General features: G+C 36.2%; 1 protein-coding gene and 1 pseudogene across 9 annotated transcripts in view; both read right to left on the bottom strand.

Annotated features, from left to right (window-relative positions):
- The window catches only part of PKIB (cAMP-dependent protein kinase inhibitor beta), a 170,795-nt gene that overhangs the window by 43,971 nt on the left and 113,430 nt on the right, over positions 1 to 13,394 (bottom strand). The window lies entirely within an intron of this gene.
- On the bottom strand, positions 1,913 to 2,071 carry LOC122220902 (annotated as a pseudogene).

Genomic DNA, 13,394 nt, shown 5'->3' with positions numbered 1-13,394 from the left:
TCAGTTTGATAAAACTAAACATTGTTCTTTGTATCTCTAAAATGCATGTTTTAAAAAAACCCTATTTTATACCTTTTCCATATTAGCATTTTCATTTTATGAAATTCTACTATTTCTACCCTTTGTAATAGAACCAAGAAACAAAAAGAGAAAGAATACAGTGACATACTTATATTTTCCTCTCCACCTCTTTGAGGCTGTGTTACATACAAATATACTTATGGAATGGACTTTGAAAATAATATTCCGTACATATTTTTGATTATTCACACACATCAAAATTCAGATGTACGAGGGATATGCTAAAGATTAAGAGGCTGAGAGAGTCTACTTATCCTAAGTTATCAACTATCAAAATTTTTACTAACAAAAAAGCAGTAATTTCTGTTTCAAGAATAGTGGCATGCCCCTAACAACAACAAAAAAAATCCTTTAAGCACACATCTCCTATTTATGAATATTTATTTTTATAAATTATAACTATCATTATACTAATAGATTAATTGAAGTTATATGTTATATCATAATTATCATATGTGTTAAATACATTAACAGAAACTTAAAATAAAATCAAAATAATATAACTGGGTATTCTACTATGTCCTTGCTGAACTTCAATATAAGATGCAGAATCTGTTAGATTCTGCAAGGTCTAATTAGACCTCTACAAGATCTAATTCTTTCTACTATCTCTCTTGGAACTACAATTAAATCTAGAGAAAACACGGTGATATATATGACAGCTAAGAGATACCCAAGGCAAGAAGGAAGTGGTCTCACCCAAGGGTGTTTGTTGCATGCCTTATGAGAGGAGCAGATTAAGGTGTGGGTAGGTCAGCAAAAATCCATCCTATTAGAATTACACGCACAACCAGAATTGTGAATCATCTATCTAGTCCAGTGATTTTCCAACTATTTTTTAATATATTTTTTTCCCAAACGAATTCTTTAGCAGATGGACAATGTGTAAGACAGATACAAGCAACACTCCTCAGGTGAAAGCACCTTCAGCTTCTACCCACTCTCTCCTCCCCCTCCTCTCCTCTCCCTCCAAAGATGTAGTTTGAAAATTACATGACCACACTCCCACTTCAGAGATGAGGCTACCAGGCAGGACATGGAACAAGAGCAGTCACTTCAAGACAGAATGTAATATTTTAGTGCGATTTTAAAAAAATCAAAATTAGTTCAAAAACTCTATGATGAAAAAAACATCAAGAATTTAGATAAAGATTTGACCCTGTATTTGTGCGACTCAGCCTCACATACCTCACCCTAGACCTGGACGTGGTCTAGTAACTATTCTGAAAGAATAAAATATAAAAATAATGTCATATTAGTTGTATTAAGTAACTGTCTCTATATTACTTAGGGCTATAGAAAAAGAAGAAAATGTAGTCTGGAAGACAAAGTCCAAATAAGGTGTGTTCTACAATACACACCTTCGCACCTTAGTCTGCAGGACTGAGGATGTTGTTTGGGAACAAATAGGCAACTAGACAACTATAATACGTGAGGTAATGCTCAGATCATGCTTGCATTTGAGCTATTTCACAATTTCAATGAGCTACTAAATCTAGTTACAGCTGCTTCAATAAGCATTCTTCTATTTTTGTTTTGTTTTTAAAAACAAATCATCACTCTAAAATGCACAAAAAGCTGCAAGTGAAATATGTCAAGTGAACATCAGCTGATTCCTAAAAGCAAATTAACCACCTCAACTGCAAGACCTAGTTTGAAAAAGCTGTTCTCAAAATGTACGTAACCTCTCAAGCATTACGATGGTGAAAACAAGCTTCAAAGAAATGAATCATTGTGACATTAGAAAGTATGTACATTCATGAGGATGTTTTCTATTCACAGAACCCATGTGAACTGGTTTAGGAAAATAAATGACTACATGTCTGACACAGAGTAGGCACTCAACACATATTTACTGGATAAATATATGAATCAATGAATGAATGAAAGTTGAAAAAATATTATAAACAGGTAGACTAGGGCCAGATTATAGCAATAATTGCACCTCGGATAAACGTCATTGGCTACGATACTGCCACTGCGCAAAGCTGGGACCAGATTATAAAGAGCTTTGAAACAGAGACTTTGTGCTGTGGGCTACTGAGCACAGATTTAACAAGAGGGGGAAAAAAAAGTACCTCTTTAAAAGAAATAATTGATGATTTTATAGGGAGCCAACAGTAAATCCAGCTAAAAGTCTCTAGAAATAATCTTGGCAATGGGCAATAAAGACCCACCCAAAGGGTAAAAACATTAAAATTGGAGTAAGGAAGGTGGAAGGTGTGGCAGATGCTGCTGGTTGGCTCCCAAGCTCTTCTCCTCATCTTCTGTACAAACTGGAAGCTTAGCTGGGCACATAGCTAAGAACCATATATCCAAACCTCCCATGCTGCTAAATATGACCATGCAACTGTATTTTGTCATTTAAACGTGGGCTATAAGCAGAAGTAATGTATTTCATTTCTAGGTTATATCCTAAGAGAGAAGGAATTGTGGCCTCTGCCTTTCGAACATTGGTTTGTACCTGTGGTGCTGAGCCATCATTCACCAAACAGACAAGGACAATCAAGACTCTGGGGATGATGACAAAGCAACAAAATGGAAGGAGGCTGCATCCCTAACATGGCCATGCCACTATTCCACCTCTGTACCATCTACCTGAGCTGTCCATAACACGGGACTAAATTCACATTGTGTTTAATCCACTGTTATTTTTGTACTTTGTGATAATTGGCAGACTGATCTCTTAAATAATATAGATGATTCTAAAAAAACATTTCAAGGGGATCCTGGGTGGTTCAGTTAGTTAAAGAAGCTGACTTCAGCTCAGGTCATGATCTCTCAGTTGATAAGTTGGAGCCCTGCATGAGTTCTGTGCTGACAGCTCGGAGTCTGAAGCCTGCTTCGGGTTCTGTGCCTCCCTCTCTCTCTGCCCCTCCCCTGCTCATGCACTGTCTCCTCCCCCCTCCCCTCACCCCACCTTTCTCTCTCAAAAATAAACATTTAAAACAATAAAAAATTTTAAAAAAACATTTCAAAATGAAAAAAATCCATGGAATGTGGTGATAGCTATAGTGAATGAAGGAAAGCTTCATTCTAAGCTTTTATGTTTGAGAAGCTGGGATAACAGAACCACTAACAAAATAACAGATGAGGGCGAGAGCTGATGAAGTTCAAATGGTGGCAATAGAGCCAAAGGGATATGCAGGGTAAGTCACTGGAACAATGCGCCTGAAACTCAGGCAAGGGGAGAAAATTGGAAATGGAAATCTCAGCAATTTTGTATAGAATATATAGTTGAAAAGATGCAAATTGACAGAATCTCAGACTCAGAGAGATCAGTGTGTCAAAAACTGAACAACAGGGTGTTCTCCCAGAAGGCAGGAGGAAGAAGCAATAATCAGCAAAGGCAAAAGCAAAAAAAAAAAAAAAAAAATCTGTTCTTATCTTCATAAGAGGTTAATGATTGAAATCATGGAATAATAGAATTAAGCTTAATACCAGAAGACAAACAAATTTAAAAGGGATTTGATATAATCTAAACTTCTTAAATCTGTTTAAAGTTCTCATAAAAAATTAAAGCAAACATTTCTTGAGATAAAAAAGCATTAAGCAGGGTTCTAAATAAGCCAGGTCTCAATCATGCGTTAGTTTCCATTTAAACGTCCAGAATCCCAAGACAGAAAAGAATAAGCAACAGGTCCTTAAATCGTCTGTCTCTTCATTTTTCTCACAGTAAAGGAAGGAATGAGGGGAGAGAGGTAAAGAGGGATGGAAGCAGAAGTGTTTTTGCTACTGTCTTCATCCTTTGTACCAAGCTGATGTCTGTAAGTTGAAATGACAAAATGAAACAAAAGCCTCCTCCCCAACTTTTATTAAGTTACATTCAAAGATGCAGTGGATCTAAATTTCACTTTGGATCTACAATTACTTCACAGTGGATCTAAATTTATACTTTGAAGGTAATACAAGGTTGCCAACATGCAAGTCAACTATGACGTACAAGAGTTTGAGAATCTATATTTACTCGCCAGATGTGTTCCAATTACTGGAAGGTCACCAGCATTCCAGAATATTGAGACCACGTTATGTGCAATGCTCTTCAATAGTTCTTCCTCCCCACCCGGCCTCTGCCATCCACCCAGGAGGACACTTTTTAGGGAGCAGTCAAAGCAAAAATTTCTGTTTTTCATTCCACCATCCACTTCAGAATGAAGAAAACAACCATACTCTGAGAGATTATTTTCTCTCCATGTTTTGACTACAGAATGTACATTATAGTTACCCAAGAGACATCAAAATTCCAGGATTCTTTAGCATTATATTTTCTTTGAAACCAATCATAACAATTCACTTTGTATGAGGAATTGATATTCTCCCTCCTTTCCTTGGAAGAGAAGTCTGTTACTAATCTTTTCCTCTTCACATAGTGATTGCATTATCCATGGTCTTTCAACTGTTTGGGGGTTAGTTTTTGTCCTTATTGTTTCTAGCATTATACTTGAGTTTCACAATCAATCTTTTTTAAGTTCTTAATACTGGCTCAAATTGTGGGATTCCACACACACCCATCTTTTAATATAATGATCAGAATTCTATTCATTCCTCTAAGTAAATCAGGGTAGAAAGGCCCACCCTAAAATGACCTCTCCTTTATAAATGGTTGTAAAATACCTGAACAAAAGTTACTGTACACCATCAAATTAGCTTGGGAGGGAAAAACCCACTTTTTTTCTAATTTTCAGTTGATACAAGGTAAGAATATATGTGTATTAGGATGGGGGAAGAAGGAAGGATTGTATTTCATGGTACTTAGCATAAAGCATGCAAAATTGCCACATTTCACTCCCACCTGGTCTGGCTCTCTCCTCAGGTGTGGCTTGTGTGGTTCTAAAATTCCTGGCATTGAATGTATATAAAGTGAAAACCACTCTGATCATTTAGGAAAGCCCCTTTGTCTACCTTCTTACCATGTGTCATAGAAAAACCACATCACTGAGACACCAGATGCACGTTTATTATAAACTACTCACTGTTTCTTAATGTTGCTTGCAAAGCTCCAATAAAGGAACTTATGTTTTAAAGTTTTCCAATAATATTAAACTTCTTAGCCTAGATTACTTTCTTGCTTGTATCACAATCCTCAAACACCAGGAAATCATCTCATAAGTCTCAGATGTGTTCCATATGACTTACACCATTTTAATAGGTATATCTGGGGCTAACACGAACGCTGTTAAGCATCACAGTTAATGATAAAACAGACTTAAAATTTTAAGCACTAACCCCAATACTCTTATATTCAGTGAAAACCATTTTATATATGAAAGTGAATATACCAACTCGGGAGGGAAGGGAGCTAACAATTCCTGAGTGTTCATGATTTTCCAGATGTCTTAAACATTCTCTAACTGAATCTTCACAAAAGCCCTCAAAAGTACATATTAATGCTATTGGATCCAAAAAGAGCCTGAGGTTATAATAGAGCCAGCACTAAACAGTGTTAAGATTGGAACCCAGGTGTGCCGGACACCAAGTCATACTGTGCCAAGAACAGCAGCATAACTTGATTAAATCAACCCACAGGAGCAGCACAAAGTAAATATGTGGGCAAGGAGAGTTGACCAACTCTACTTTAGAGGTTATTTCGGATATGCCACATTTCTTTTCAAAGTGTTTTTAGGGGAGTCTGGGCAGCTCAGTTGGTTAAGCATCTGACTTCAGCTCAGGTCATGATCTCTTGGTCCGTGAGTTCGAGTCCCATGTTGGGCTCTGTGCTGACAGCTCAGGGCCTGGAGCCGGCTTCGGATTCTGTGTCTCCCTCTCTCTCTGCCCCTCCTTTGCTCACGCTCTCTGTCTCTCAGAAATAAATAAACGTTTAAAGATTAAAACAACAAACTAACACAAGTGGTTTTTACAGGATATTCTATCAGCGTTGGACTCTAATACGGGATGCCCCATCCTCAACTTGATGAGGTCAGTAGCCTGTTTAAAGCAGTCAGCTCTGTTTTTTTAGAAGCACAGCAATATCCCTGAAGGCCATTCGGGACAGCCGTAAATGTGTTATCATCTTCTATATCTACCAGAAGGTGATTTGACAGGCTCTTAGATTAACAGAGGTGCTAAGTAGGAGAGAAGTACCAAAAACTGTAAATAGATCTTCAATTTTAAATAATATATATTATATTAAGCATAATAATAATAATATATACTATTATTATATACAAATTTATTATTATTATTATTATTATTATTATTATTATTATTTAGTGTCCTTTGGGGTAAGTCAAGATGCTCTTATAAAATGGACATAAATAATGACCTCTTACAAAACAGTAAACACTTCGGACTTTAGTTTCTATATGTACACAGATAGCCTGTGGGAGCTTTAAGGGCTTTTCAATGTAAGCCTTCTTGAGCCTCTTTGAGGGGCAGTGTCACAGGCGGGAACACTGGGCAAATGAAGTCAGACACTCCTAAAGGTCTGGTCAGAGAAGGATAAAGCTGGGAGAGATTCTAATACTAAAGACAGTATAATGCCATGCACATGAGGTTTGGAGCCAGACTGTCTCTAGAACTTAATAGCTGTAACTTGGATAACTTCAGCCCAGTTATCTTTATTTATAATGTGGAAAGAAAACTTCTGCCTCACAGAGCAATATGTTATGCACATTAAGTGAGACAATGTCTGAAAAGTACTTAGTATAATGCCTAACACATAATAAGTGCTAAATAAACCATAGTCGTTATTCGGACATTCCTTGTACCAAAGGAGAAACTGTACTTTGTACTTACTGAAGAGTAAATGACTAACACAAGATCATAGGCCATTTCTTCATTGGGGTGAGGGGACAGGACGGAATATAAACTCAGCTTCATCTAAATCAAATTGCTCTAAATAACCAATTACCAACATAGGACCAGAAAATGTCCAAGGAAATTTCAAATGCACTTTATTTTTTTTTTCATTAATAAAACTGACTTTATATCCAACTCTTTTTCCTCTTCCTGACCTCCATTTCCTTTTAAAACTAACTCTGTATGAATTCCTGTGTGATTTTGATTCTCTTAGTGGTTGGGCTAACAGTGGCCTTCTTGAATCTACTTTGTCCTGATATTCTCAGTTATTGCTCTTTCTCCTATAGTCTAGGAAAAGCATACATAAAAGAGAAATATACTAGAGGAACTTTATTCAAAAGTCATATGTCTTTGCTAACTATTTAACATGCTGCAGATTTAGATATTTCTATCTAAATAAGATATAGGATGTTAGTTTCAGATTCTAGATTAATATTAAGAAAAAAGCCCACCCTGGAATAGTATTTTGAGATAAATCCATTCATAAAGGGTCTTTTAAGAGTACCTCTTGAGCACCAAATGTAAGAACAATCTCTAAAAAGTAAACGGACCAGGTAAAGACTTCATACTCAGTTCACTGGTAAAGAGACTTAGGCTAAAATGTTCATTTCTGGTTTTCCTACTTATCTTTGCTAAGAGAGGCAGCCTAGTCTTGTTTCTTTTTGTCAGTTGTTTGCTGTTCTTTTGAAGGTTTTTTAAATCCAGGTATATGGGTCAACCAAAAAAAACCCTTCACTTTTCTAATTTATGATCTGTATAGAACTGGAGAGGGATTTGCAGCAGGTTACTGCATTAGGCCGTATGGACTGCACTTCATGTCTACCACTCACACCGTAGTCCCACGCTCGTGTCTAAATTTAAGAACTGTTGATGCCATTGAAGTACAATTTTAGAATAAAGGAAAACCTTAAGACACTTTTTCTAAAGATTTGTTTTTCCCCAGAGCACTGTTTACTGGACACACTAAATTAAATATACTTGCTTTCGAGATGAATTAACTTATTTTTTTTGTTGATTTTTTTACCTTATTTTAATTTTATTATTTTTTAAAATTTAAATCCAAGTTTGTTAACATATAGTGTAATAATTATTTCAGGAATAGAATTTAGTGATTCATCACTTACATATAACACCCAGTGCTCATCCCAACAAGCATCCTCCTTAATGCCCATCACCCATTTAGCCCATGCCTGCACCCAACACCCCACCAACAACCCTCAGTTTGTTCTCTGTATTAAAGAGACTCCTAGGATTTGACTCCCTCTCTGTTTTTATGTTACTTCTGCTTCCCTTTCCCTTATGTTGATCTGTTTTGCTTCCTAAATTCTACATATGAATGAAATCATATGATGTCTTTCTCTGGCCGATTCATTTTGCTGAGCATAATACACTCTACTTCCATCCACATTGTTGCAAATGGCAAGGTTTCATTCTTTTTGATCACTATATACACACACACACACACACACACACACACACACACACACACCACATCTTCTTTATCCATTCATCAGACAATGGATATTTGGGTTTTTTCCATACTTTGGCTATGGTTGATAGCACTGCTATAAACACTGGTGTACAAGTGCCCCTTCAAATCAGCACTCCTATATCCTTTGGATAAATGCCTAGTAGTGTAATTGCTGGGTCATACAGTAGTTCTATTTTTAATTTTTGAGGAAAAGAAGATGAATTAACTTATTTAGAAGCCTTCACTTTAACTTATTTAGATATGCTTCACATTAAGACATTAAATTCAGGGGCTCCTGGGTGGCTCAGTCTGGTGAGCATCTTGACTTTGGTTCAGGTGGTGATCTCGTGGTTTGTGAGTCTGAGCCCCACATCGGGCTCACTGCTGTCAGTGCGGAGGCCGCTTCAGATCCTCTGTCCCCCTCTCTTTATGCCTCTTCCCCACTCTCACTCTCAAAAATAAAAATAAAAATAAAGATATTTCATTAATCAATAAAAGATTATGGACACACCAAAAAAAGAGGCAAAACTCAACAAAAATAGATACAATGTCAAAATTATCTCCTTCCTTGAATTTGAGAGTGACTACATGTCTCAGACTTAGGCCAGTGACATTTATTACTAACTGAATTAACATCTCCGATAACAGCACTTTATTCATGTCAGGATTTATCTGGCTCGGAGAAAAATGGCAGCTGCAGTGGTGATTCACTAAAACCGATTCTCAGCGAAGCAGCTGCTGCGGAAAGCTGTGCTCCTCACATCAATCATGCGCTGATTGTCACAGCGAGTTGAGTCACATCATCTGCTCAGTCGATTGATTTCGTGATTGTTGATATTTGCATTGCACTGCAGTACTACTGTTGTCATATCATGCTGCACTAGTTGAAATAACATCATCTGGGGGACACTTCAAATATGAGAAAATCCACATAATCATGAAAATACAGCCATTTTGTGAAGGAGGTGCTGAAAGAGCAATCACTCTAACTGCTAAGAGACTAACTTATTTTTAGTAGAGTGAGTCTACCCACTTCTGTGCTCCTCTGAGGAATTGGCCTCAGTCGGTCACACTTAAGCAGTGTCACAAATCCCAGATTTGGAGTCATAGGTTGGATCGTGTCCCCTAAAAAGACATGTTGAAGTCCTAACCCCAGTACCTGTGAATGGATCTTATTTGGAAATAGAATCTCTGTAGATATAACCAAGTTAAGATGAGGTTATACTGAATTAGGGTAGGACTTTAACCCAATATGACTGTGTATCCTTATAAAAAGAGGGAAGACAATGTGAAGACACAAAGATACAGGGAAAATGTCAGGGAGAGATGGAAGCAGAAGTTGTAGTAATGCATCTACAGGCCAAGGAATACGTGGTGCTACCAGAAGCTGGAAGAGACCAGGAAGGATCCTCCCCAAGAGGTTTTGAAGGGAGAATAGTCTTGTCGACAGTTGCTTCAGATTTCTGGCTTCCAGATTGTGGAAGAATAAATTTCTGTTCTTTTTAAGCCATTCAGCTTGTGGTACTTTGTAATGGCAGCCCTTTTGGGGCATCCATCTGGAGATGGCGAAAGAGCATCAGCTGCTCTTAGACAGTGTGGGTATACACAGTGTTGACCGAGAGAACCATAGTGCCTAAATAGACTTTTCTTACAGGCCATGTTTACTCAGATTAGAGACCGTTCTCAAATTAAAGCATCCTTAAGTGTGTAGATAATTCTGAGGATAGACAAAATCAAGATCAGACTAATGGGTCTTAGATGTGAAAATATGTAAAAATAGCTTGTGATGAACCAAATATCCCGTAACACCTTGCGTTTCTAGTGCTTCCTGTCAGGATTAACAAATGTCAAGCTGTCACCACATTTACTTCTAAAATGTTCCAACACACTCAAAAGAATGAACAGATGTATTAGAATCACTAGAGTACCTATTTCCATGAAGTTTTTCAAAGCAAAGAAGGTGCAGAAGAAATGGCACGGTCAGGATAAGTAAAACAGGAATAGGCTTGAGGGATTAAGGCATTAAACTAAACCTTCATAATTCTTGCTTAAGCTTTTTTTTTTTTTTTTTTTTTGGAAGGTAGAAAAACATAGCAGTTAGATTCAGACACCCTTGAGTTATGCTAGCTCCACCACTAGTGAGGTCTGTGTCTTTGGACAAGTTACATATCCTCTCTGAACTTCAACTCACTCATGAGTAAATGAGACTAATAATCCCACCACCTTTATAAAGAAAGCATTTGGTAATTATTAGCAATTATTATTACTACTAATCTCCATGTTAACTTAAGTTGCCACTTCACTCATGGAAGAGATGTGCCTCCACACCTCTGCTTTCTGTTTTTAAACCAGAATGAAATAAAGTCAACTGCACAATAGTTCAACTCTAAATTTGTACCCATAGTGCCTCACCTCCCGGTGGATGACATGCATTTGGACAGAAAAAGTAAGTCTTTTGCAAACCTTGTTGACAAGAATTTTTCTAAAATATTCTAATCCCTTTCTCCTGTTTGGTAAATGGAAGATACTGGACATAACACTATCTTTTAAATCATTGAGCCTCTTGCAGTTTTTGATGGTCATTATATATTCTGAATATCAAATATTATTAGGATAATCTTTTTTATATAATACTTCAAACTAGTAAATATATCAAAATGGTCTTCTATAATGTACAAACATGCTCATTGTGCTGTTTATCCCCTTATAATGTCATCCTATTCTTTTGCTTCATTTTGTTTCTTCTGAAGTAGAACATCAGATATGTAAAAAGCCAGTTATCATGCCCTCATTCTTTTCTTCTCAAACTATCAACTATAGGTAATTTGATATTTTTTAAAACTTCTTCAACATGTTGAACAGTTGTTTTTGAACCCAAATTAGTTATTTACTTTAAAGACTGACAACTTTAATATTGTTGATTTCAGTTCACCAATCTGGTCTGAGATATGTAGCAATTCTACCACATGCTGCCCCTCCCAGTGTTGTCTCATCAGCAAAGTTGAAAAAAAAAAAAAGATACAGAGAAATATTCTAATACTAAACAAAGCTTCCCCGATAACAGTGCTAAGAATGTCACTAGAGATTTTTCTCCACCTTGAATTGTGTCCATTCAAGAAAGGAATACAGAATTTATAAATAAATAGATTTTGGATCTGAAGACTTCAGATGGCTAAGACGACAATACTCCCCAAACTGATCTACAGATTCAAATACAAGCAACATCAAAATCCCAGCTTCCTTTTCTGCATAAATTGACACACTGATCTAAAATTTAGCGGGAAAGTAAGACATGTAAAACAGCCAAAACAACCTTGAAAAAGAACAATTTTGGAGGACTCACACATCTCGATTTCAAAACTTAACACAAAGCCATAGTAATCAAGACAGTGTGACACTCACATAAGGACATACATGTATAATTGAGAGTCTAGAAAATAAAACCCATATATTTATGGTCATTTGATTTTCAACAACAGTGTCAAGGTAACTGAATTGGGGAAAGAATTGTCTTTTCAACAAAGGGTGCCAGGACAACTGGATATCCAGATGCAAAAGAATGAAGTTGGACCCATCTCATACCATACACAAGAATTAATTCAAAATGTATCACAGAGCTAAATGTAAGAGCTAAAACTATAAAACTCCTAGAAGATGAATAAGAATAAATCTTTATGACCTTGGGGTAGGCAATAGTTTCTTAGATATAACACCAAAAGCACAGGTAACAAAAGAAAAAAATAGATAAACTGAACTTCACTAAAATCAAAAACTTTTGTGTATTAAAGGACACCTTCAAAAAGTGAAAAGGATATTCACAGATGCGAAGAAACTCTTTGCCAATCATATACCTGATTAGAAACTTGTATCTAGAGTATATAAGAACTATTACAATTAAATAATAAAAGATAAATAACCCAATTTAGAAAATGGGCAACAGATATTAATAGACATTTCTCCAAAGAAGGTATGCAAATAGTCAATAATTATCACATGAAAAGATGTGCAACATCATTATCCAATTGGAAAATGCAAATTAAAACCACAATGAAATACCGCTTTGTACCAGGATGGCTTTGGACAAGTATTGGCAAGGATATGGAGAAATTGAAAGCCTCATTTAGTGCTGGTTAGAATGTAAAGTAGTGCAGCCTCACTGGAAATAGTTTGCCAATTCCTCAAACTGTTAGACATAGTTACTATATGACCCAGCCGTTCTACTCCTAGGTATATATACCCAAGAAAAATAAAAGGATATATTCATGGGAAGACTTATACAGGCACAACATTTTAACATTGCTTCACAACAATGTCATTCATAATAACCAAAAAGAAACCCAAATATCTATCAACTGAAGAACACACAAACAAAATGTGGCCTGCCTTATGATTTAATTTATTCGGCAATAAAAAGTAATGAAGTACTGATACATGCTACAATGTAGATGAAATTTGAAAACATTATGCTAAATTAAACAAAACACATATATGTTTCCATGTACATAAAATGTCCAAAATATGCTAATTTATAGAAACAAAGTAGATTTGTGGTTTCTTGTGGCTGGTGTGGGGGGGGGTGGTTTGGGGAGAACCGGGGAGTCACAACAAATGGCTTTAGGATTTCTCTTTGTGGTGATGAAAATGATATAAAGTTGATGGCAGAGAGATGTATGAATATGCTAGAAACCATTGAACTAGATTCTCTACATGGGTCACTTTTATGGTATGTTAATTATATGTCAACAAAGATTTTTTTTAAGTTAAATAAATTTACTGTAAAACATCCATAAAGGATGTTAACGTTCAGCGTAAATACTAATATGAAAGAGAATTTATTTGCAATATGCCACTCAAGATTATCCATACAGCCATTTATTCTTAAAGAATTTTGAGCAACACATTGATTGCAGATCTCAACTTGAACTTCTTTTTTTGAAAAAGGGAACATAGAGTTAGGATGCCAGCTTGTTACATTTAACATATCTCGCATATTTTCTCTACCTTTTGATTATTTTTCTAAAATAGTAAGAAACATCTAATATGA

The sequence above is a fragment of the Panthera leo genome, chromosome B2 (genome assembly GCF_018350215.1).
Source record: "Panthera leo isolate Ple1 chromosome B2, P.leo_Ple1_pat1.1, whole genome shotgun sequence".
In the NCBI taxonomy this organism is placed as follows: domain Eukaryota; kingdom Metazoa; phylum Chordata; class Mammalia; order Carnivora; family Felidae; genus Panthera; species Panthera leo.
The sequence above is the reverse complement of the archived record's forward strand: the minus strand, read 5'-3'. Positions and strand labels throughout refer to the sequence as shown.